We start from the raw sequence: 23,968 nt of genomic DNA, 5'->3' as shown, positions 1-23,968 counted from the left end.
AACAACAAATTTTCTAAGGGTGCATAAGCAATTTTAAAATCAAGTCCTTGAAAGAGAAAGTGTCATCTAAGTCCAGAACCACACAGAATAAAGATGAACTTGGAATATCAACGAAGAGGATGGGTAGCAAATGTTTGACTTAGGAAAAAAAAGAGATTGGGTTCACGACAACCATATAAGAAGATTCTGAGCTCACACCCTTCCACGGATACAAGAAGTATACAACTTCATATGGAATAATTTCCTCTGAAAAAGCCTCGAAAATTGAATGAACACAGTCTTCACACCAAAGGAAGAAAAGGAGAACATCACGACAGGTAAGAGAGGCAGAGACACTATCTCACCAAAATTCTCAACCCCAGGCATGGCAATCCACCAGCAAGAGGGAATCTAAAAATAGAGAACTTTCCTCTGAGACATGAGGGGTTTGTGATCTACATCAGAAACTCTTCAGATACTACACAAGAGAGATGAGCCCCTAAACACTGGGCTTTAAAAACCAACGGGAATTATATCCAACAACCATGGAAATGTAATGAATGGAGAATCTGTTCAATGGCTGACAAAAAAAAAAAAGCTCACTTATCCAGGAACCCAGTGAAAAACAAAAACAAGGAAATACCAATTTGAAAAGTACTTAGATCATATATGGAAGAGACTCACTTACTAATCTTAAAGCATCTACTGGGGAGACAGCAAACTGCTTGGATTTTCTCTGAGTGACAGAGACCCTGGCAGGTGCCATATTTTCATTTCATTTTACCTTACTAAGATTGGTCTGGCAAGCACCATATTTAAACTATTCCTCTAAATTGCCTAAAGCATGTGGGCATACCAGCTGAGAAACTCACCTACACATACAGGGCAACAAACCCTTGTAACTGAGATTGGCAACAGTCCAGCCCACTTCCATGCACCAGCACAGCAATGTGTCACAGCTGGGCTGGGTATCAGTCTTGCCTACCCCCACACTGTATCATACCACAGCCAGTCTGGTGCAACCCCACTCAGTGCAGCTGCATGGTGCAAGAGCACCAACCCCAGTCCTGCCTACCACTGTGTCACAGACATGCCCCACCATAGTAGCCCACACAGAAGATGTCTCTTGATCATCTAGCTTTGGTGGTCAGATGGATGGGATTGGATTTCTGGGCTCCATGTGACATCTACATTGGTCTCTTCAAGACTGAGAGAGGTAGTTCGTTTGCCTAATACATAGAAACAGAGGGCCAGGCAAAATGAGGAGACAGAGGAATGTGTTCCAAATAGAAAAACAAAATATCAGAAAAAGACATTAATGAAATGGAAATAATCAATCTACTTGATAAAAAATTCAAAGTAATGGTCATAAAGATGCCCACCAAACTTGAAAGAAGATGCACATGAGAGATCCTCAACAAAGAGATAGAAAAAACATGGAAGATTCAAACAGCAGTTACAGAGTTGAAGAAAACAATAACTGAAACAAAAAATACACTATAGGGATTCAACAGCAGACTAGATAAAGCTGTAGATTGGATCACCAAGCTGGAAGACAAAGAAATAGAACTCACCCAGACAAAGCAACAGAAAGAAAAGAAAATTTAAAACAACAACAACAACAAACAACAACTTAAAGGACCTTTGGGAAAACATCAAGCAGAACAGATTTGCATAATACGGGTCCCAGTAGGAGAAGAGGGAAAAAGTCCAGGAAAAGTACTTAAAGAAATATTAGCTGAAAATATCCCTAATGTGGAGAAGGAAACAGACATATAGATTTAGGAATCCCAGAGAGTTCCAAAAAGATGAACCCAAAGAGATCCACACCAAAACACAAGATGATTAAGGTAATAAAAGTTAAAAGTAGCAAGAGAAAAGGAACATAACACATACAAGGGAAAACCCATAAGGCTATGGGCAAATTTCTTAGCAGAAATTTTCCAACCCAGAAGAGAGTGGCATGATATATTCAAATTACTGAAAGGAAAAACTTCCAACCAAGAATTCTCTATACTACAAGGTTATCAGTTAGAATTGAAAAAGAGACTAAGAGTTTTCCAGATAAGTAAAAGCTAAAGGAGCTCTTCACCACTAAACTGTCCTACAAGAAATGCTAAAGGGACTTCTCTAAACTGAAAAGAAATGGTATTGATAACAGGAAAACATACACAAGTAAAAATTTCATTGGAAATGAAAAATAGTAAAGTAGTTGATCAATAACTAATAAAGTAAGTATGAAGTTAAAAGACAAAGAAAGAAGAATTAACCCAAACTACAATAATTAGGTAAGGGAAGCATAAAATAACAAGGTGAATATGTGACATCAAAACATAAAACACAGTAAGGGGAGAAAAAAAGTGAAGTTTTGTAATATGTACAAAATTAAGTTGCTATCACTCAAAATGTACTGGCATATACACAGGAAATTTTCTATGAACCCCACACTAATTACAAAGCAAAAGCTTACAGTAAAAACACAAAAAAAAATTAGAAAGGAATATAAACATAGCACTATGGAAAACCATCAAACCAGAAGAGAAAGAAGAGAGAGGAACTATGGAAACAACTGGAAAACAATTATCAAAATATCAGTGAGTACTTAATTATCAAAAGTTACTTTAGATGAAAATGGACTAAATTCTCTAGTCAAAAGACAAAGAGTAGATAAATGGATTTAAACAAAATGACAAAAACAAAAACAAGACCCATCTATATGCATCCTACAAAGACTCACTTTAGAATTAAGGACACAGAGGGTCCCCTGGGTGTCTCCATTGGTTGAGCATCTAACTTCAGCTCAGGTCATGATCTCATGGTTCCTGAGTTCGAGCCTCACTTTGGGCTTGCTGCTATCAGCACAGAGCCCACTTTGTATCCTCTTTCCCCCACCCCTCTGTTCCTCCCCAACTTGTGCCCTCTCTCTCAAAAATAAATTGAAAAAAAAAAACATTTAAAACATAAAAATTAAATTTGAGAAGGACACAGACTCAAAGTGAAGGGTTGGAAAAAGATATTTCATGCAAACAGATATTAAAAGAAAGCCAATGTTGGGGCAGCTGGGTGACTCAGTTGGTCAAGTGTCCAACTTCAGCTCAGATCATGATCTCATGGTTTGTGAGTTTGAGCCCTGCATCAGGCTCTGTGTTGACAGTGCAGAGCCTGGAGCCTGCTTTGGATTCTGTGTCTCCCCCTGTCTCTCCACCTCTCGTGCTCATGCTCTGTCTCTGTTTCTCAATAATAAATAAACGTTAAATTTTTTTTTAATTTTTTTAAATAAGGGAAAATTGGCCTTAAATGACACATTAGACTAGATAGACTTAGTAGATATTATAGAACATTCCCTCCAAAAGAAACAAAATAAGCATTCTTTTTTCCTAATGTTTATTTTGAGAGAGAGAGAGAGAGAGAGAGAGAGAGAGAGAGAGAGAGAAAGCACCTGTGAGGGAGAGGGGCAGAGGGAAAGAAAGAAAGAAAATCCCACACAGGCTCCATGCTTAGCATGTTGCCTAATGCTGGGCTTGCTCCCCCCATGTGAGATCATGCTTAACCGATTGAGCCACCCAGGTGCCCCCAAATATGCACTCTCAAGTGCACATGGAACATCCTCCAGGGTAGAGCACGTAGTAGGCCACAAAGCAAGTCTCAATAAACTCAAGATTAAAATTATATCAGGTAACCTCTCCCACCACAATGGTACAAAACTATAAATCAATTACAAGAAAACTTGAGAGACCACGAAAACACAGGGATTAAGCAACATGCTAGTGAGCAACCAATGACTCACCAAGATATCAAAGAAGAAATCAAACTATACCTAGGAACAAATAAAACTGAAGTACAACATACAAAAATCTTTGGAATACTACAAAAGTAGTTTTACAAGGGAAGATCATGTGAGGCACCCGGGTGGCACTGACAGTGCAGAGCCTGCTCAGAACTCTCTCTCTGCCCCTCCCCCTGCTTGTGCACTGCTCTCTCTCAAGATAAAATAAAAATAATAAAATAAAATAAAAAGGAAATGTCATAGCAATACAGGCCTACCTCAAAAGTAAATCTCAAATAAATAATCTAGACTAACACCTTAAGAAGCCAGAAAAAGAAGAAAAAATAAAGTTCAAAGTCAGTAGAAGAAAATAATAAAGATCACGGTGGAAGCAAATGAAATAGAAAAAGAGTAAGAAAATTTTTCTAAAATACAAAGTGTCAACTAAAGTATGAGATAGTTCTTTGAAAAGATAAACAAAATTAACAAACCTTTACCTAAACTAACCAAGAAAAAAAAGAGAAATGGCTCTAATAAACAAATTCAGAAATAAAAGAGAAGTAACTGACAACCATAGAAAAAAATTATAAGCGACTACTACAATTATACACCAACAAATTGGACAACATAGAAGAAATTAATAAATGCCTAGAAACATACAGTCTTCCAGAACTGAATCAGAAACAAACAAAAAATATCAACATAAATTACTAGTAAAGATAAGGAACCAGTAACAAAAAACCTTCCAGAAAACAAAAGTCTAGAACCAGATGGCTTCACTGGTGCATTCTACCAAACATTCAAAGATTTATTATCTACCCTTCTCAAATTCTTCAAAAAAACTGAAAAGGAAGGAATACTTCCAAACTGGTTTCATGAGGCCAGCATTACTCTGATGCCCAAACTTGACAAGGACACCACAAAAAAAAGAAAGAAAGAAAATCACAAGCCAGCATTACTCCTAAACATTGATTTAAAAAATCCTCAATAAAATATTAGCAAACCATATTTATCCATACAAAGTTTCAAACACTATGATCAAGTGGAATTTATTCCAGGGATGCAAGACTGATTCAACATCCACAAATCAATCAACATGATACACCACACTAACAAAATGAAGGGTAAAAATTATAGGATCCTCTCAATAGATGCAGAAACTTCTTTTCACAAAATTAATATCCACTTGAGATAAAAAATAAACTCTCAACAAAGTGGTTATGTAGGCAATGTACCTAAATATAATAAAGTCTTCATATAACAATCCAACAGCTGACATCATACTCAATGATAAAAACTTGAAAGCTTTTACTCTAAGATCAGGTACAAGACAAGGATGCCCACAGGGTATTGGAAGTCCTAGCCATAGCAATCAGGCAGTAAAAACAAATAAGAAGCATCCAAGTCAGACAGGAAGAAGTAAATCTTCCTGTAAATTGCAAATAGCATGATACTGTATAAAGAAAACCCAAAGGAGTCAATCAAAAGATTGTTAAAACTAAGAATGAGTTTAATAAAGTAGCAGAATATAAAAGCCAACATACAGAAATCTATGTCACTTCTACACACAAATAAATTATCAGAAAGAGAAATCAAAAAAGCAATCCCATTTATGATTACATAAAAAAATAAAATACCTAAGAATAAAATTAGCCAAGAAGGTCAAAGACCTCTACACTATTAAGTATGATGCTGATTAAAGAAATTGAAGACACAAATGAATGGAAACATATTTTTTCATGCTCATGGAGTGGACGAATATTGTTAAAATGTTCATACTACCCAAAGCAATTTACAGATTTGATGCAATTCCTATCAAAATTCCAAAAGGATTTTAAACAAAAATAAAACAAGTAATTCTAAATATTGTGTGGAACAATAAAAAATCCCAAATAGCCAAAGACATCTTGAGAAAGAAGAGCAAAGCTGAAGACAGCATGCTCCGTGACTTTAAACTATACTTTAAAGCTGTACTAATCAAAACAGTATGCTAATGGCATTAAAAAACAGACACATAAATCACTGTAACAGCAATGAAAACCAAGAACTAAAAGTCCTGTGCACATTTGGACAATTAATTTATGACAAGAGAGCCAAAAAACATACAATGGAGAAAGGAGAGTGTTGGAAAAATGAGAGAGTCCATACAAAACAATTAAACTGGACCATTATCTTATACCATACATGAAAAATAACCCAAAATAGATTAAGACTTCAGATGAGAAACCATAAAATTCATAGAAGAAAAAAGGGGGTCAATTGTGAGCGACTGCAACTAGACTTTTAGGAGTGATCATTTTGTAGTACATTCAAATAGCAAATTAGGATGTTGTACACCTAAACTTTTTAAATGTTATATGCCAATTCTACGTCATTTAAAAAAAGGAAGAGGAATAAATAGGACTAGTTCCCCAGCATCCTCAAATACACACATACACAGTACATGCACACACACACACAGTTCTCATTTGACTTTCTGAGACAGCTCACAGTGATCTTACCAACAGTTCTCTCACAAGTGAGTCCCTAGTAGGCAGTTTTTGCTACATGGCACTAATTCTTTGAAATAATCCTAGTTTAAAATTGGTTACTCTGATTCTTCTGTCAGGAAATGTCAGATTCCAAAAACCTGCCTATACTTTACCCTTGGTTTCTGTGAAGTTATCCTGTAAAAAAAACTTTTGATTCACTCTAGAACATTCTCAACTGGGATTTCTTGAGGGAATTAAGTCCCAGTTAATGCACTCAGGCCTCCATTTTTATGTATGAATTAACTTCATTATCCTATGCATCTAGAATGGAGTTTGATGTGCATTACCCTTGGGAGGACTTGGGAAATAATCATGCACATCATTTTCTGTTTATGACTCAAACAGGAAAAACGTCCCTTAGACTGAGTTCCACTAAAGCCGCATAGTTTAAATGTCAAAGGGTAAATTCAAAATAACAATTTTCTATTTCAATTTTTCATACACTTCACAAAGGGATATGGAGACCATACACTTCTTTGAAATACGGTATCTTCTTCCTTTGCTTTTTGTTTCACAACATACATAGTTGCTTCATTTTTTTTTAACCTTGAAACTATTCTGAAACATTTTCCTTCCTTTCCTCATAATTCTATCCTGTCTCTCAATCTCCAAGGAGCTAGTGGGGCACTACTTTCACTATAGTGCTGTACTTTAAGATTGTGGAATATGTACCCCCAAGTTCATAGAGTCCACAGGAATTGTAATTCTACTATTGTAAACTAGTCATGAGAATTTGCTGGTATATTTTGTTCTTTCTATATCTATTTCGCCCTCTTAATTTTGGTCCTTTAACTACTGAATCATAAATGTAATTTTTTTTTTGCCTAACTTCATTTAACTCAACTTTATTTTCATTACTGAGGACAGAAGATTTCTAAATAATTTTGTGTCCATACCTACTGAAAGGCTTGCCTTGAAAAGAAAAATTCCAATATTTGCAATGCTTATCTTTAAGGTTTTCTATATACATTAAAAAAGCAGCAGGATGATGACAACAAGCAGCAGCTACAAAAGGACTTCGACAGCATGAAGAAGTACTGTCAGATCAGCCACATCGTCCCTCACACCCAGATGTGTGTCTGTTCCAGAAGAAGGCCCACCTCATGGAGATCCAGGTGAATGGAGGTACAGTGGCTGAGAAGCTGGACTGGGCCCATGAGTCTGGAGCAGCAGGCGCCTATGAAACAAGTGTCTGGACAAGATGAGATGATTGTTGTCACTAGCGTCACCAAAGGCAAAGGCTACAAAGGGGTCAACAGCCGCTAACACACCCAGAAGCTAGCCCATGAAACACCAGGAACTGCACAAGCTTGCCAGTATTGGGGCATGGCATCCTGCCCCGTGGCCTTCTGCATGGCTCAGGCTGGGCAGAAAGGCTATCATTGCTGCCCTGTGATTAACAAGGAGATCAACAAGGCTATCTCATCACAGATGGCAAAGTGATCAAGAACAAGGCTTCCGCTGATTATTATCTAACAAGAAGATCAATCCTCTGGTGGCTTTGTCCACTATGGTGAAGTGACCCAAGACTTTATCGTGCCAAAAGGCTATGTGGTGGGAACCAAGAAGCATTTGGTTACTTTCCACAAGTCCTTCTGGTACAGACTAAACAGTGGGCCCTGAAGAAAAATGACTTCAATTCATTGACACCACCTCCAAGATTGGCTATGGCCGACTCCAGACTGTGGAGGAGAACAAAGTATTCATAGGACTACTTAAGAAAGACCCGGTTGCAAAGGAAGAAAGAGCTTAATGTCAAGAGCAGATTGTGCAGGTGGTGGGATCTCAATAAAAATTAGATTCCAATGGAAAAACAAAGCAAAAACAAATACATGCTTTGCAAATATTTCTTCCAGTCCATAGCTTTTCATTCTCTTCATAGTGTCTTTCAAATTGAAATGTTTTTTAAGTTTGATGGTTTTTATTGATTGTGCTTTTGATTGTGGTATCTCAGAAATCTTTACCTAATATAAGATTACAAAGATTTTCTCCTATGATTTCCTCTAGAACTTTTGTAACATTAGGATTTATATCTATGTCTTGATCTCTTTTGAGCTACTTTTTACCTATGATGCAAAACATCAAATATAGGGGGGTTTTTTTTGTATGTTTATATGCAATTTTCCCACAGCACTAATATTTTAAACTGTCATCTCCAACCCCCACCCCAGAATTCTTTTTCACTTCATGTTTGTGTAGGTCTCTTTTTGAACTCTCTATTCTGTCCCACTGATGCATTTCTCTATATTACCATACAGTCTTAATTACTGAGCTTTATAATAAGTCTTGAAATAAAGTAGTACATCTTGTCATTTGTTATCTCTCTGTAGCATCTGTTCTTTGTTTCAATTTATCTATTTTGCTGACATTATTTGAATTGTCTGAGTATTTTTAATTTCAGTAAAATTAATATAGAGTGTTATCTTGGTTTCAGATGTTCATTGTAGTAATTCAATGATTATATACATTACTTAGTGTTGTCTGAGTACTTTTTATGATTCAACTTTTCTCCTTTGTTAATATTATAAAAACCTTGCAATATATTTTCCTAGTCTTTTTTGCTATTGTTTTCATTCATTATACATCCACACATTTTAAACTAATACATTATTTTCCATGTAAGCAATTATCTTTTAAACAATTTTACTGAGGTATAATTCAGATACTATATGATTGACTCCTTTAAGGCCCCCCTTTCATGTATTCACAGGATTGTTCACTATCACTACAATAGAACTTTAGAACACTTTAGTCCCTCCCAAAAGCAACTCACACCCATATCCCTATTATGAGCCCTAAGCAAGTCATTTTCTGTCTCTATGGAGTCACCTCATTATATTTCATATAAACGGAAACATACAATGAATGGTGTGTTGTGACTGGATTCTTTCACTCGTATATTGTCAAAGTTCAGACAGGTTGTAGCATGTCTCAGCACTTCATTTCTTTTTACTGCCAATGGAAATCAATTCCACCTTTCAACTATTATGAAAAATGCCGTGAGGAGCATAAGCTTTCATAAGGATGAATGTTTTCATTTCTCCCAGGCAGAAAAGGAGTTGTTGTGCACTATGGTAACTCCATCTTTACTTTTTTGAGTGGTTGCCAAACTGTTTTCAAAGTAGCCAGCTTATATTCCCACCAGGAATGTGTACGGAGTCCCAATCCGTCCACATCCTTAGCAGCATTTATTATACATCTTTTTGATTATTGCAATCCTAGTGGGTGTCAAGTGGGATCCCTTTCCAGTTTTGATTTTTATTTCTCTAATGACCAATGATTTTTCAGCATCTTCTCATGTGCTTATTGGCCATTTGTATATATTTTTTGGAAAAATGTCTATTCAAATTCTTTGTTTTTAAATTGTGTTGTCTTTTTATTGTTGAGTTATAGTTCTTCGAGTATTCTAGATTTCATCCCTTATCATATTTGAAAGATTAACTTGTAAAAGAAAAAAATAAATAAATCCAGCTGGGCTTTTGATATGGATTTCATTGAATCTGTACTTCAGTTTGGGGAGTGTTGCTATCCAAACAGTTATGTCTTCTACTACATAAACAAGAGATGTCTTATGACTTATTTAGATCCTTAGTTTCCTGCAGTGATGTTATGTAATTTTCAGTGTACAAGTTTTGCACTTAAGTTTATATTTAAGTATTTTATTCTTTTTGATACTATTATACATGGAATTATTTTCTTAAATTTTATTTTCATAACATTGTTGTTTTATACAAATACAATTGATTTTCAAGTATTGATCTGTATACTACAGCTTTGCTAAACTTATTCCAATAATGTGTGTACATATTCCTTAGGATATTCTATATATAGGACTGTGTCATCTGCAATAAAAATAGTCTTCCTTCTGGGGCACCTGGGTGGCTCAGTTGGTTAAGCGACCAACTTCGGCTCAGGTCATGATCTCACAGTTTGTGGGTTCAAGTCTGCACTGGGCTCTGTGCTGATGGCTCAGAGCCTGGAGCCTACCTCAGATTCTATGTCTCCCCCTCTCTCTACCCCTCCCTTGCTCAAGCTCTGTGTCTGTCTCTCAATAATAAGTAAACCTTAAAAAAAATTTTAAAAAGTAGTATTCCTTCTTCCTTCATAATCTGTATGACTTTTATTTCTTGATCCTAATAACCCTAGCTAGGATGTCCAATACAATTTTAAATAGATATGGCAAGAGCAGACTTCTTGTCTTGTTTCTGATCTTAAGTATAACGTTGGCTGTGGACTTTTTGTGGATGGCCTATTTTTGTATATTGGTAAGGAAGGTCTCTTCTATATATGGTTTACTGAGTAGCTTTATCATGAAATTGTATTGAGTTTTTGCAAATGCTTTCTGCATATACTTAAATGATAATATGAGTTTTATCCTTAATTAATAAGATGTATTATTTTTTTGATTTCTAGAAGTTAAACCATGCATTCCTGAGATCAATTGTACTTAGTCATGGTGTACAACTCTGTATGGTGCTGATAGAAGTTTGTTTAGAAGTTTTGTTTGTTGAGAAGTTTTGTTTGAGAAGTTTTGAGTGTATCTTAATATTCATAAGGGATATTGGCCTGTAGTTTTCTTTGTGAGGTCTTTGGTTTGGGTATTGTGATTAAAATGGCATTATATATGATGAGTTAGGAAATGTTCCCTCCTTTTTTATACTTTGGAAGAGTATGTAAAATATTGGTATGAAATCCTCTTTGAATGTTTGGTAGATTTCACCAATGAAATATCGGGCCTGGACTTTTCTTTGTGGGAAGCTTTTATTTTTTCATTTATAATAAAAAATAAATTTATGTATTTTAAATTTATTAAATTTATTTAAATAAGTAAATAAATTTTATTATTTTAAATTACTATGCTGATTTCTACCTATTTTAGATGTTTTCATATTTGTAATCAAGGGAAGAATGGGGAAGAAATATGCAATTACACTGTATTTTAAAATTACCTACGTAATTCCCTCTTTAAAAGGATAATTATGTTCTTGCATGTGGATTCAAATTACTGCTTAGTGTCTTTTCTTTTCAGCCTGATAAGCATACTACTGTATTTTTAGAAGATATAGCCTCTAGCAACAAACTAAATTCTCTGGGTTTTGGCTTCTTGGAATGTCTTTCTTTCACCTTTGTTTCTAAAAATAGTTTTTTCTGATATAAAATTCTTGGATGACAGTTGGTGCACTTCAGCACTTTCTATCATCTCATTGTTTTATGAGATTCATTGCTTTGATGAAAAGTTGGCTGTTAATCTTATTGTGATTTTTTTTTTCTTCTTGTGCATGATGTGTGATTTGTCTCTTAGAGCTTTTGAGATTTTCTATCGTTTGCTGTCAACATTTGACTATGAGGTGTTTGGATCTGGATTTTTTTGGCATTTTTTCTACTTGGAGTTTTTAACTTCTTAGGTAGGCACATTAGGATTTTCATTACATTTGGGAAGTTTTCAGCCATTACTTCTTCTATTATATTTTTGTGTCCCTTTCTTGCTTTTCTGGTATTCCACACATATTTTGATATACTTAATGATGCCCCATACTTCTCAGAGTCCCTGTTAATAACTTTCAGTTTTCTCCATTATTCCCATTGTATAATCTCAGTTTATCTTCCTATTTATTGATTATTTTCCTGTGTTGATCAAATCGACTCTTGAGCCCACCTACTGATATTTTTCATCACTATTATTGTACTTTCCAACTCAAAAATTGTTGACAGCTCAGAATTTTAGACAATATATTGTACCAATTCCAGACACTAATTTCTCCCCCACAGGAGGTTGTTTTTGGTAGCCTGGTGATTTCTTTGTTAACCAAATCTAAATTAATTCTACTAAGTCTATTGTTCCCACACTGTGCACTTCTAGTACGTCCACTCAGATTCTTTTCCCTGGCTATCTAGTCATCACCAAACAGTCAGCACAAGTCACTTTCTAGTCGATGTTTGTGCTTAAGCTATTTTAGCCAGTTTTACTTTTTTTCTTTTTACTGCTGGAAATATGTGTGGCTTTGAGACAGCTATCACAGTACAGATAGTTCACGTTCTTTTTGTCTCATGTCCAAGCAGATACTAACACCTCGGAGGTTTCCTCTGATCATTCCTAAAAGGGAACAGACTTAGGCATGCACAAATATTTCTGATTGCCAGGAATGATTCTGATATTATTTTTAAGCCTGGATTACTAAGAATTGCCTTTGGGTCAGAGAAGATTATTGTGCAGTCAGCGTTTGGCAAGCCTACTGTTTTCAAAAAATCTGCTTTAAAAATTGATTTCTTTTTTTTTATTTAAAAAAAATTTAATTCCAGTAGAGTTAACGTACAGTGTTATATTAGTTTTAGGTGTCCACTATAGTGATTCAACAATTCCATACGTCACTTAGTGCTCACCATGAAAGTGCACTCCTTAAACCCTATCATTTATTTCACCCATCAACAACTGTTGAGATGTGTTTTACATACCATACAATTCGCCCATTTAAACTGTATAATTCAATGGGCTTTTGTATATTCACAGACAAGTGCAACCATCACCGTAGTCAATTTTAGAACATTTTCATCACCCCAGAGTGAAACCCTTTACCCTTTACTTATTACTCTCCCATCTTATACTCTCCTAACCCAGTCCTAGGCAACCACTAACCTACATTCTGTCTCTATAGATTTGCGTATTCTGAATATTTCCTACAAGTGGAATCATGTAAGGTATGTCTTTGGTTACTGGCTTCCTGTGATATATCCATACCATGGAATATTTAGCCATAAAAAGGAATGAAGTGTTGATACATGCTACAACACAGATGCACCTTGCAATCCTGCTTCTACTTCATTCCACAGATTTGAAATCTCTTTCCCCAAAAAGTATTCCTTGACAACCTCAAAATTTATTTAAATGATCCCCCCAAATCTTACTTACCTCTATTTTAATCCTTAATTAGCCAGTCCGTCCCCATGGGATTGAAATTCTTTTGACAACTGTAAAATCTTAGACAAGTTTATGTGAACATACTATTTCATCTGCTTGGTTTTGTTTTTTTTTTCCCTCACAAAGACTCACTAGTTTAAAAACAAAACAGTCAAGATAGTGTTTCTCAATACTAACTTCACAAATAAAATGACATGAAGAGATTTTAAAAATTCAATACCTGGGCCCCACCGAGGGTCAATTATATCACAATCTCAGGAAGGAGGTTTGGGGACTGAGACATCAGTATTGTTTTTAAAATTTCCCAGTCAATCCACAGCCAGAATACAAAAAGACTAATTTAGACACAAAGAAGTCTTAGTTACTTCGTACTACAATATGTTTTATGTATAAATTAATAGTACTGTACTAATTAGTTCATGATTTACAGCATTTATTTCTGTCATTATTTACTAAATACTGTAAAATAAAACACTCCTAAGATAGCAAATATACCATATGCAGAACTGTATAAAACATATCAATTTTTCTGAACACTTGTAAATTTTTTAACTTAAAGCAGAAATCTCTAGCAAATACTTCAACCATTCTGTTTCCCCTCAAAATAGAACACTTGCATATATATTACCTATTAATATTAGTTATACCTTTTTGTACACCCATTAAAGTTTGTACACCTCCTTGCGTGCAAAAAGTCAAACTCTTTTCTTGAAAAACCCATGATGCCATTAGCCACTGTTTTCTTTGTGGGGTTTTTTTGGAATATTTTATTTTATTTATTTTTTATTTTTAAGTAAGCTCTATGCCCAGCATGAGGCTTGAACACACAACCCTGAGATCAAGAGTTGCATGTTGTACTGCCTGAACCAGCCAGGCACCCCACAATTGTTATCTTTGGAGAGTTAAAGTTTCTTTCAAGTATGGTAATGAATACAGACTGCACTGGAAAGATTTTTCCCTAGTTCTTCCATGTTTAGAAAGGGACAAGCAGGAAATGTAAAACTGTAAAAGTTCCTTGGGTGTTTCTGATAGGTTTTATCTGGCTGATAGCTTTTTGTCAGGACTGTATCTTAAGTTTTCTAAACTGACTTGTATCTTTCCATTATGAAATTTGAGTATCTCATTCCAAGAAAAATCTTCATACTGAAAGTCCAATCTCTTAATATAAAATATCTCTGACAAACACAGTTCAAGATTATAAGGGAGGTATGAGAGTGATAAAATGATATTTTATCCTTAGAATAATAGAGACTCCATAGGTTAAGAATTGGTTAAATACCCAGAGGCTGACAGCAAGAAGGGAGAGTAACATAAATGTACTCGATCTTGTTAATAAATTTAAGTAAGAAAGACTGAATAGCACAAAAAGGCAATTCTTAATAGTAGCATCTATAAGATTCAATGTTTAAAATGAATGATGCTTATGACCACACATTAAAATTCTCTTGTAATAAAAAGACATATTTATGATCATAGTAGAGATGTTTCGTTCCACCTTGAGAAAACATAAAATTACCCCCTAATGACATTCAGTATAATCTTTAGAGACCTGGGGCATATTCTGTCAAAAAGAATATTTTTCCGATGATTCAAATGATAAATATTCACAAGAGCCTATTCTTACTTGGTACTAGATACACGGAGTGCCCCTGGGGGCAGGAACCTTTTAATGTTGGAGTCTCTCTCCACCTTTCTTCATTTGCTTTAGCATTTGTTTAAAAACTTGTATTAAGTTAATTTACACAGAATTTATCAATTTTAGGTAAATGAAAACTCCATCTATTTTGTCCTCCTGTCCTTGAAATGTCCTTTATGAAGCTTTCCAAATTCATTTCTGATGAAAGGCATATATTCATGTTTACATGTGCTCTGGACTTATTTTGAGTCCTTAGTGTGCTTTCATGTATTTTTTGACCTCAACAGCTACAAAAGGGAATAAAAAAATGATCCAAAATTTGACATTTCTCCTTTTTCCTAACCTGTATAGCTTTCCAAACAGCTAATGTTACAGACCTGAGTCACATTATGCATCCCAAGTGATGCAGAGCTGGGCTCTAAACAGGTGGACACATCTGTTCCAGTCCATCAGACTTGACTTACACTGACTGCGTTCTGTAATCATTATGGTTTTTATCCCAAATTACAGTGTCAATCTGTTCAGAATTAATATGTATTACTCCACTGCTTGTTACAAAATTTTCAGTTTATTTATTGGACCAAATCCTGCCCTAATCACTTAGGCACAATTCCCACTGAAAACCTAAAAGAGAAAATGTGTATCCAGAGGTTATGTTTTCATTGCATGTCAAAAGATATTTTTGCATAAGTGGATGTTATTGCAATTCCCAATGAATGCTCTTTCTGTGTCAATAGTGAAAACTATTTAAAATTTTAGTGGGCTGGTTTGGATCATTTTTAATCACTTCTTCCAACACATGTTATATCCCAGTGTGGATGTTCACATAATGAAGAGAGGGTTGACAAGTTATTTTCTTCACTTAGAATGCAGCTTATATTTTTAATACTTGGGAAACGATAGTTTTAATTCCCTCTACCCTTTGTGTTGGGTAATATTTGAAGACTAGGAATCCTTGAAGCCACGGCTCTGTTTTATTACAACATGATACATCATTTCACTGTGATCTTATTTCTTTTTCCTGTTCTATTTTCCCTGAAGCTAACTAAAAACATGGATTTTTATTGAGGAGGAAAAAAAGTTATTAATTCATAATTATTATGTAAAGGTTAATCTGGCCAGCACCCTCCAAATGACTTTCCCACCAGCTGGTGATTTTATTCTGTTTTTTTCTCTCCTGTTTGATAATGGAGAAAGGTGAGGCTCAGAAGGTGATGAAAACTAACAGCAAAATCTTAAAAAACAAGTAGGTCACAAATCTGATGGAAGAGAAAGACTCAATGATACGCTAAAATATTAATGTATATTTTAAATTTCCAAAGCCAATGGAAAATAAAAAGAACAATAGCAACAACTAGTGGGTACAATTTTTTTTAAAAAAAAAGCAAAACGATGCTCTACTCTTCATCTCCAAGGTTAGGGTCAGCAGGCAGAGGTGGTTGTGTTACCATGTTTCTCATCAGCACCTCCACTTGCCTGCTGTAACATACGAAATGGCAACAGCGCCAAAGGCAATACAAATCCTATTAACTTGATGCATCATACATGAGGAAGTTATAGCCTAAGTTGCAACAAGATCAGAAAAGGATGATCAGAATTCAGCTAAAAAAAAAGAAAAAAAAAAGCAAGAATACCCTCATCTCTGTGTCTCCTTTGACTTCTCCTTAGTAAGGCAATACAAAGGGAAAGTTATCCCCGGGTGCTACCAGTTGAGTATGAGCCACTGCCCAATAACCTGCCTCAGAGCCTATCATGGTAACTATGCAAGGCCTGCCCAAATTATTTGAACAAATCGCTCTGCAATTATTAGACATGTTATGAGAAAGTATGAACAGCTTGACCTGCAAAATTTCAATATATCTTACCCCTCAGGCAGGACTAAAACTTAAAAATAAAACTCCAGAGACACTGACATCCTTCTCATCATATAACACATACCGGTAGAGAATGAAAAAGAAGAAAAAAAGGACATGAATATTTGAAAAGGCCTTTTGAATCTTGCAGGCATAAAGTAGAAGTATATATCATTCTCACAGACCCAGAGTCCATGCAGATACACATTGAAAGACACGCTTTGTACCATCATCCTCCGCTGATATGTCAAAGGAAAAGCGTTCATTCTCACCTTTTCAGGGTGTCTGTCATTAGGTACATTAATATGGATGAACCACCACAAAATCAAAAGACAGTGAGAGAGGTAAGCTTAAAGGGATAAAGGCTTTAAACTGCATTTAAGTTGGGCTCCAGTTGAAGACTAAACTTTGGGTTTCTATAATTACTTTACCTTTTCTACATACCCAGGAAGCGAAAAAAAAAAAAATACTAATTAGATATGCTCTCAAGTCCATTGTCAGCATTTCAGTAAACATTCCTCAAGTTCTTCTATAAACGAAGGCATTGACTGATGCTGACATGAGTTGAACAAGATTTCTTTTTTTTCTGTCAAAACATCCCTTATTTTGATGTATCACACTCGAAAATAGAACACAGAAGTATTTGTTTTTCCAATTCATTCTATAACTAAAAATCATGTTAACTCAAAATCAGTTGAGAAGCACCCCAAATATATTTTATTTTATTAACATAAAAATGTTTATCAAAAGTTCAATGATAAGCACAGATATTTTTTTAATATCAAATATTCAAAAATAAATTTCAATTCATTCGTATCCCATTTTTGCATACCGTTCAATATTTAAGTCATAACTGTAGTAGATTATTCTATATATAGTATCACTTGGGAGAAAATTTAGTCATTAAAACACTAACATTTTCTTTAATATCTAGGCAATGAATTTGATACATATTTTAAAGGCAAAGGAAACATGAGAGAATAATATAATGTTATTGAGAGGGCAATGGACAATCACTTGAGATTTTATCCTAAATTTTCCTTTCATGTCAACCAAGTTACTTTTGGAATTGGTAAGGCCACATTGTTTTATCAAAATTTAAAAGAAGAACTTAAATTTTGCTGACCTTGTTTACTTAAAAAAGATAAAAATCAAAAATAAGAAATTTATGTTTGTTTATTCTTGCTGATTGCTGAATCTATGGACTAGATTGTCAAAAGGATTGTATTTCGTAGTTAATATAATGCTCCAGTATTTATTTTGAAGTTTCAGTCTAAAAAGAAATGAGGTTATTTTAAAGTCTGATCTCAGTAGCTAATTTTAAGAATTATGGCATTACCCAGAAATGTCTAGTAAATTATAGTATTTATATACTTGTATCTGACACACTGCAAATTGAACAGATATAAGATATTAAATCCCTCTCTCGTGGATTAGTGGTTTTAGAGTATCTTGTCTGGATCAAATGCAAAATTTTAAATCAGATAGTTTGAGACCATATTTCTTTTAATTTTTTTATGAAGATAATTCATTATTAACTCAAAGCAGGGAATCCCTTCACCGTGTATACATATACCAAATTATCAAGTTGTGCACCTTAAACAGTTTACAATTTCATTGGTCAATTATACTTCAGTAAAACTGGGGAAAAACTGATTCATTAATAATGACCTTTGCTTTACCAAAAATTATTTTTAATTGCCCAAAACCCTCAACGAACAAAAGTGGTGATAGTGTAGTAAATAAATAGCACATGCAGTTAGTAAGTCTTATTTAAAAAAAAAAAAAAAAAACTTGAACTTGTAGCTGGCAGATTACAACACTCATTCAAAAAATGACTGTAAAAAAATAAATAAATAAAAGTGGGTGTGTCTTGCCTTTACCCTCACGCGCCCACTACCTACCCTCCACAGAGCATACATCAACGACCCTTTCAGACCAAAGTCCTATCACAACATACGTCACTCAGAACCCTGGAATGACACTCAAACCCCTCATCTCTCTCAGAGTAAAAGCCAAAGGCTCTTATAATGATGACCTACTGTGTCCTATGTCATTCCCCCACCCCACATTCATCTCCAACACTCTTCTCCCCTCACTGGCTACAGACGCCCTGGTCACTTTACTGTTTCTTAAACATGTACCTAGGATGTCCCCAACCTGGAGCCTTCACACTGCCTGTCTCTGTACCTGGAATTCTCTTCTGCCAGGTATGGCTAGAGTTAATTGCCTTGCATTCTTTAAGGCTTTGCTTTTAAGCATCACCTTTCAATTAGAATGGCCTTTATAAACTCCACTCTGCTTACCACAAAGCTTCCATTTTCCTGCTTTATCATTTTTGATAGTATTCATCAACTTCTAACATATTATAAAATTCACATATTTGCAACTTTTGTTGTTTATTGTCTGCCTCTCTTCATTGCACTCTAAGCACCATAAAAACAGTAATTATTTTTCCTCCAAGTGTTCATTTAAATTCTTGCTAGTTAACATACAGTGCAATACTAGTTTCAGATATAGAATTTAGTGATTCATCACTTACATACAAGACCCAGTGTTCATCACAACAAATGCACTCCTTAATACCCATTACCCATAACCCAGACCGCTGCCCACCTCCCCTCCAGTAACCCTTTTGTTCTCTACAGTTAAGAGTCTGTGTCATGGTTTACCTCTCCTTTTTTTTCCTCACATTACTTTTTTTTCTTAAATTCCACATGAGCGAAATCATATCTTATTTGTCTATGACTCACTTTCTTAGCATAATACTCTCTAGCTCCATCCACATTGCAAATGGCAAGATTTCATTCTTTTCTATAGCTGAGTAATATTCCATTGTGTGTGTGTGTGTGTGTGTGTGTGTGTGTGTGTGTGTGTGTGTGTATCTTCTTTATCCATTCATCAGTGGATGGACATTTGGGCTCTTTCCATAATGTGGCTATTGTTGATAATGTTGCTATAAACATTAGGGTTCATATGTCCGTTAAAATCATTCATTTTCTGTTCTTTGGGTAAATACCTCATAGTGTGATTGCTGGATTGTAGAGAAGTTCGAGTTTTAAATTTTTGAGGAACCTCCATACTGTTTTCCAGAGTTTGCATTCCTACCAACAGTGCAAAAGGGTCCCCCTTTCTCTGTATCCTCACCAACACCTGTTGCTTCCTGTGTTATCAATTTTAGCCATTCTGACTGGTATGAGGGGTAGTTTTAATTTGTATTTTCCTGATGATGAGTGATATTGAGCATCTTTTTGTATGTCTGTTGGCCATCTGGATGTCTTCTCTGGAAAAATGTCTGTTCATGTCTTCTGTCCATTTTTTAACTCGGTTATTTATTTTGAGGGTGTTAAGCTTTAAAAGTTTATAAAACTTTTAAGTTATTAAGTTTATAAAACTTTTAAGTTCTTAAGTTTATAAAACTTTTGTTTCCCTTGCCTGAGGAGACACATCTAGTAACAAGTTGCTATGGCCAATGTCAAACTACTTCTAGGCGGTAGTTTTTGTCTTTTTTTTTTTTCACTCACTTGTCACAGGCCTATAGTAGTCACTCAATTGATATTTGTTTGAATTTTTGCATTAAAATTGTCTTACTAAAGTAAATCTAAAGCAGTTTATACTAAGTAATGTAAACCTTTAACTTTTTAAACAAAGTTTTTAATTGGGAATAATTTTAGTTCATTATTTTAGATAGGATAAAGAGCTCTCATATATACTTTACCCAGTTTTCTTTAATGTTAATATTTTACATAACCACAGTACATCAAAGCTAAGAAATTAACAGCGGTTCAATGTCACTAAACTGTATAGACTTTACTCAGATTTCACCAGTTTTTTTTTTTTCCACTCATTTGTCTCTTCTCTTCCAAGATCTAATCCAGAATACCCTATCATATCAAATTGTCTCCTTTAGTCTATGATGGTTTCTCAGTCTTCCCTCATCTTTTACAACCTTCATACTTTTGAAGAGAACTGGCCAGACATTTTGTGCACTGACGTTCAAGTTGAGTGTGTCTGAGGTTTCCTCATGATCAGACTGGGCTTTTTGGTTTTGGGGGAAAAGATCACAGAGGGGAGGCACCCTTCTTACTGCATCATATCAACATGATTCATCATTAGTGATGTTAACTTTCATCACTTGGTTAAGATGATGTCTGCCAAGTTTATATTGCGTAGTTCCTGTTTTTCCCTTTTCATATGCTATGCTGTGTAAGCCATTTATTAAGTCCAGCCCACACTCCAAAGGAAGGAAATTAAGCTCCACTTACAGATGTAGGAGTGCCTACATAGATTATTTGGAATGCTTCTCTAAGGAAGATGGATTCTGTCCTTATTTTTTTTTGTTTATTTATTTACTTATTATGTGTCAACTCAGGGATATGTTTATATTCCTTGGGTTATGATAGAATACAATCAACATTTATTTCGTTGGTCGTCAAATCATTCCAGCTTTGGCCTTTGGAGAGGTCTTCAAGTTTTGCCTCTGTCCTTTAAAATATTAATACAATATTTTCACATTTTCCACAGTATTTCTGAAAATTTCTGTGGGCTTAAATTATGATGGCCACCTTTTAGTCGGCACTCCCCCACAAGTCTCACACAAAGCATTACATTTAGTAGATCTCTCCTTCAGTTCAGTTAGAAGAGGCTCTATGACACAAAGAATAACTTAGGACGAAATGTTACACACTCTTGGTCTCCAAACAAAATCCTCTCAGCCACAGCCATGTGGATATTTTTTTCACAAGTCTGCTTCCCTCCTGATGTTGTCCAATCTCCTGTGGCCTTTCTATCCCTCAAGAGTGTCCTAACATTTGTTCTCCTCTTGTAAACCTTGCAATCCTGAAATATCCACTTTGTTTTTTAGGCAGTCAATTTAGCTTTGTCATTGTTTGCAGTGACCTTACAGATAATTCCCTGGGACCTTATCTTTTGCAACAAACACAAGCCATAAGGTATTTTGCTACAGAATTCAATCTTCTTCCTTAAAGGCAGAACATATTGTGGTCACTTGTAGTTTGAAATAATTTTTCTCTACTGTTTGTATTTTGAAATATTCAGAGGAAAAATGAAAACATTTAAGGAGACTCCAGCAAGAAGCTATAGACCTGAGATTTCCTACAATGATTTTTTGAAAATAAAAAAATACCCCCTTTAATTTTCTCTTAGTGAAGTGCTAAAAAGATAGCAGAAGACAGTAGGAAAATTCCTTGGAAATTAGTTGTCAGAGTAAATTTTTGTATATTAAAAAAAAGATTGCCATTGTTTTAATACATCTATGACCTTTCGCTAATTTTCTGTTCCCAGCACTGTAGCAAAATAGCATGGAGAAGGGAACTTGCATATACCTCTGAGAGGCCTAAATCCTTGCAAATGACATTTCCTATTTAATTCAATAGGCTGTTCCCCTAAGATGGGCCGAAAGCACAGCCTGGTGGGAATATGCAATGGAGGAGGCTTGGGAAAAAGTGCAGACTGGGCAAATTTCAAAGACTGATGAAATCATTCCTGGAGTGGATTATAAAAGTAAAGATCTATGGCAAGCCAAACTGGCAAAAGGAAAATAGGTCTGGGAGAGATGCCAAGCAGAGTGAGTATTAAGGTGAAGATAGGGTCAACTCACAAATAAGGAAAATACAGTCTGGAACTTAAAGACTTTATGTTTTCAATGTATTTGGCAAGACTGCAGGAAGTGAAGTTGAACTTAGATTTCCTCTATCAACTATTTTGGCTACATTGTAGGAAGAAGCATCCATAATCAAAATTACTTAGCAGAACCATGGAATCCATAACAACATCTGGCCAGCAGTAAGTACCTAAAGCAGCCTACCCAACTTCCCACCAAAATGCCTACAAAGATTCAGGAAATTACAAAAACCCATATCCAGCTTAACAAGTAAGATCAGAAACAGTCTGACAGAATATGGAAGAAATCTTCACTGAACCTCAAGTAGATTATGTGGGCTAAAAAAAATGCATCCATGTTCTACTTGATTAAACAGTGTTGACAACCTGGAAAAAGGAAGACGGCAAGTTCACACCCCTTCAACGGACATCACGTAACTGGAGTCTAGACCACAATGCTGCATATGTGACCTTAAATTTTTGGCAGATTGGAGAAAAGAATAAAAACAGAAGGAAGAGCTTGGGAAATTTTATGGAGACTTATTGACAAAATGATAGTTGGGGAACAAGAAGGAAACTAACAAGCCTAATGTCAAAAGTGTCAAAATACAGAAAATGCATAACTCTAAGTACAACATAGAAAACGCAAGAAGGAGCTTAAAATATGACCTAGAATTTTAAAAATGAGTCAGTTAATGAAAGCAGAGAAAGGAGTGTGGATAATTACACAGAAAGAATGATCAACATACAGACAGAAGTATGCACGCAAATGCACTGATTAAGTAAATGGGTTGCGCTCTCAGGAGTGAAGAATTTAAGACATATTTTAGGACTAGAAAAATAGATTGGCGTTAAAGTAAAGATGATTTTGAGTGTCCTCATAGTTTTAAGAAAACTAATTGCCTATGACATACAGAACAATCCTCGAGAGAGGTAAGAATACAAATTAAGATTGTATTCTTTTTTTAAGCTTATTTTTTGAGAGAGAGAGCAAGCAGGGAGGGACAGAGAGAGATGAAGAGAGACAATCTCAAGCAGGTTCTGCACAGAGCCTGAAATGGGGTTGAACTCACAAACTGCGAGATTGTGACCTGAGCCAAAATCAAGAGTCAGATGCCTAACTGGCTGGGCCACCCAGCCACCCCTAAGATTGTTTTTGCTAACCAGGAACAAGGTAAGTGAATAAGAGAATAAAAGAAATAGATGTCACAGGAATTAATGGAGTCAAATGTGAATCTGAGGTTTGAGTCTAAGTGGATACAATGGTGAAATTTAAAAAATTAGAAATGAGAGATTTTGGTTGGAAAAATGAATTCTATTTATAAATGTTTAATTTTATATCCATAAAATATAAACCTGAAATGTAGAACAAGTATAGGAAGAATGGTTTCAAGATGTAGACTTGGAAATCACCCGAATAGAGGTGATACTAGATGCTAAGGGAAATTATAAAGAGATTTGAGAACAGAAGCACTTCAGCTAAGGTTCAAAGACAACACCCACCAAAGCACCAAGAATGAATCTAGAAGAAAGTAAAGGAGGGGCACCTGGCTGGCTCAGTTGGTAGAGCCTACTACTTTTCATCTCAGGATTTTGAGTTCATCTCAGGATTGTGAGTTCATCTCAGGATTGTGAGCTCATCTCAGGATTGTGAGCTCATCTCAG

At 35.2% G+C, this 23,968-nt stretch overlaps 1 pseudogene; it reads left to right on the top strand.

The window, feature by feature from the left end:
* Positions 1 to 268: 268 nt before the first annotated feature.
* LOC125910326 (60S ribosomal protein L3-like) lies at positions 269 to 8,029 on the top strand (annotated as a pseudogene).
* Positions 8,030 to 23,968: the final 15,939 nt, after the last annotated feature.

This window comes from Panthera uncia, assembly GCF_023721935.1.
Source record: "Panthera uncia isolate 11264 chromosome B3 unlocalized genomic scaffold, Puncia_PCG_1.0 HiC_scaffold_1, whole genome shotgun sequence".
NCBI classification, from domain to species: Eukaryota; Metazoa; Chordata; class Mammalia; order Carnivora; family Felidae; genus Panthera; species Panthera uncia.
The sequence above is the reverse complement of the archived record's forward strand: the minus strand, read 5'-3'. Positions and strand labels throughout refer to the sequence as shown.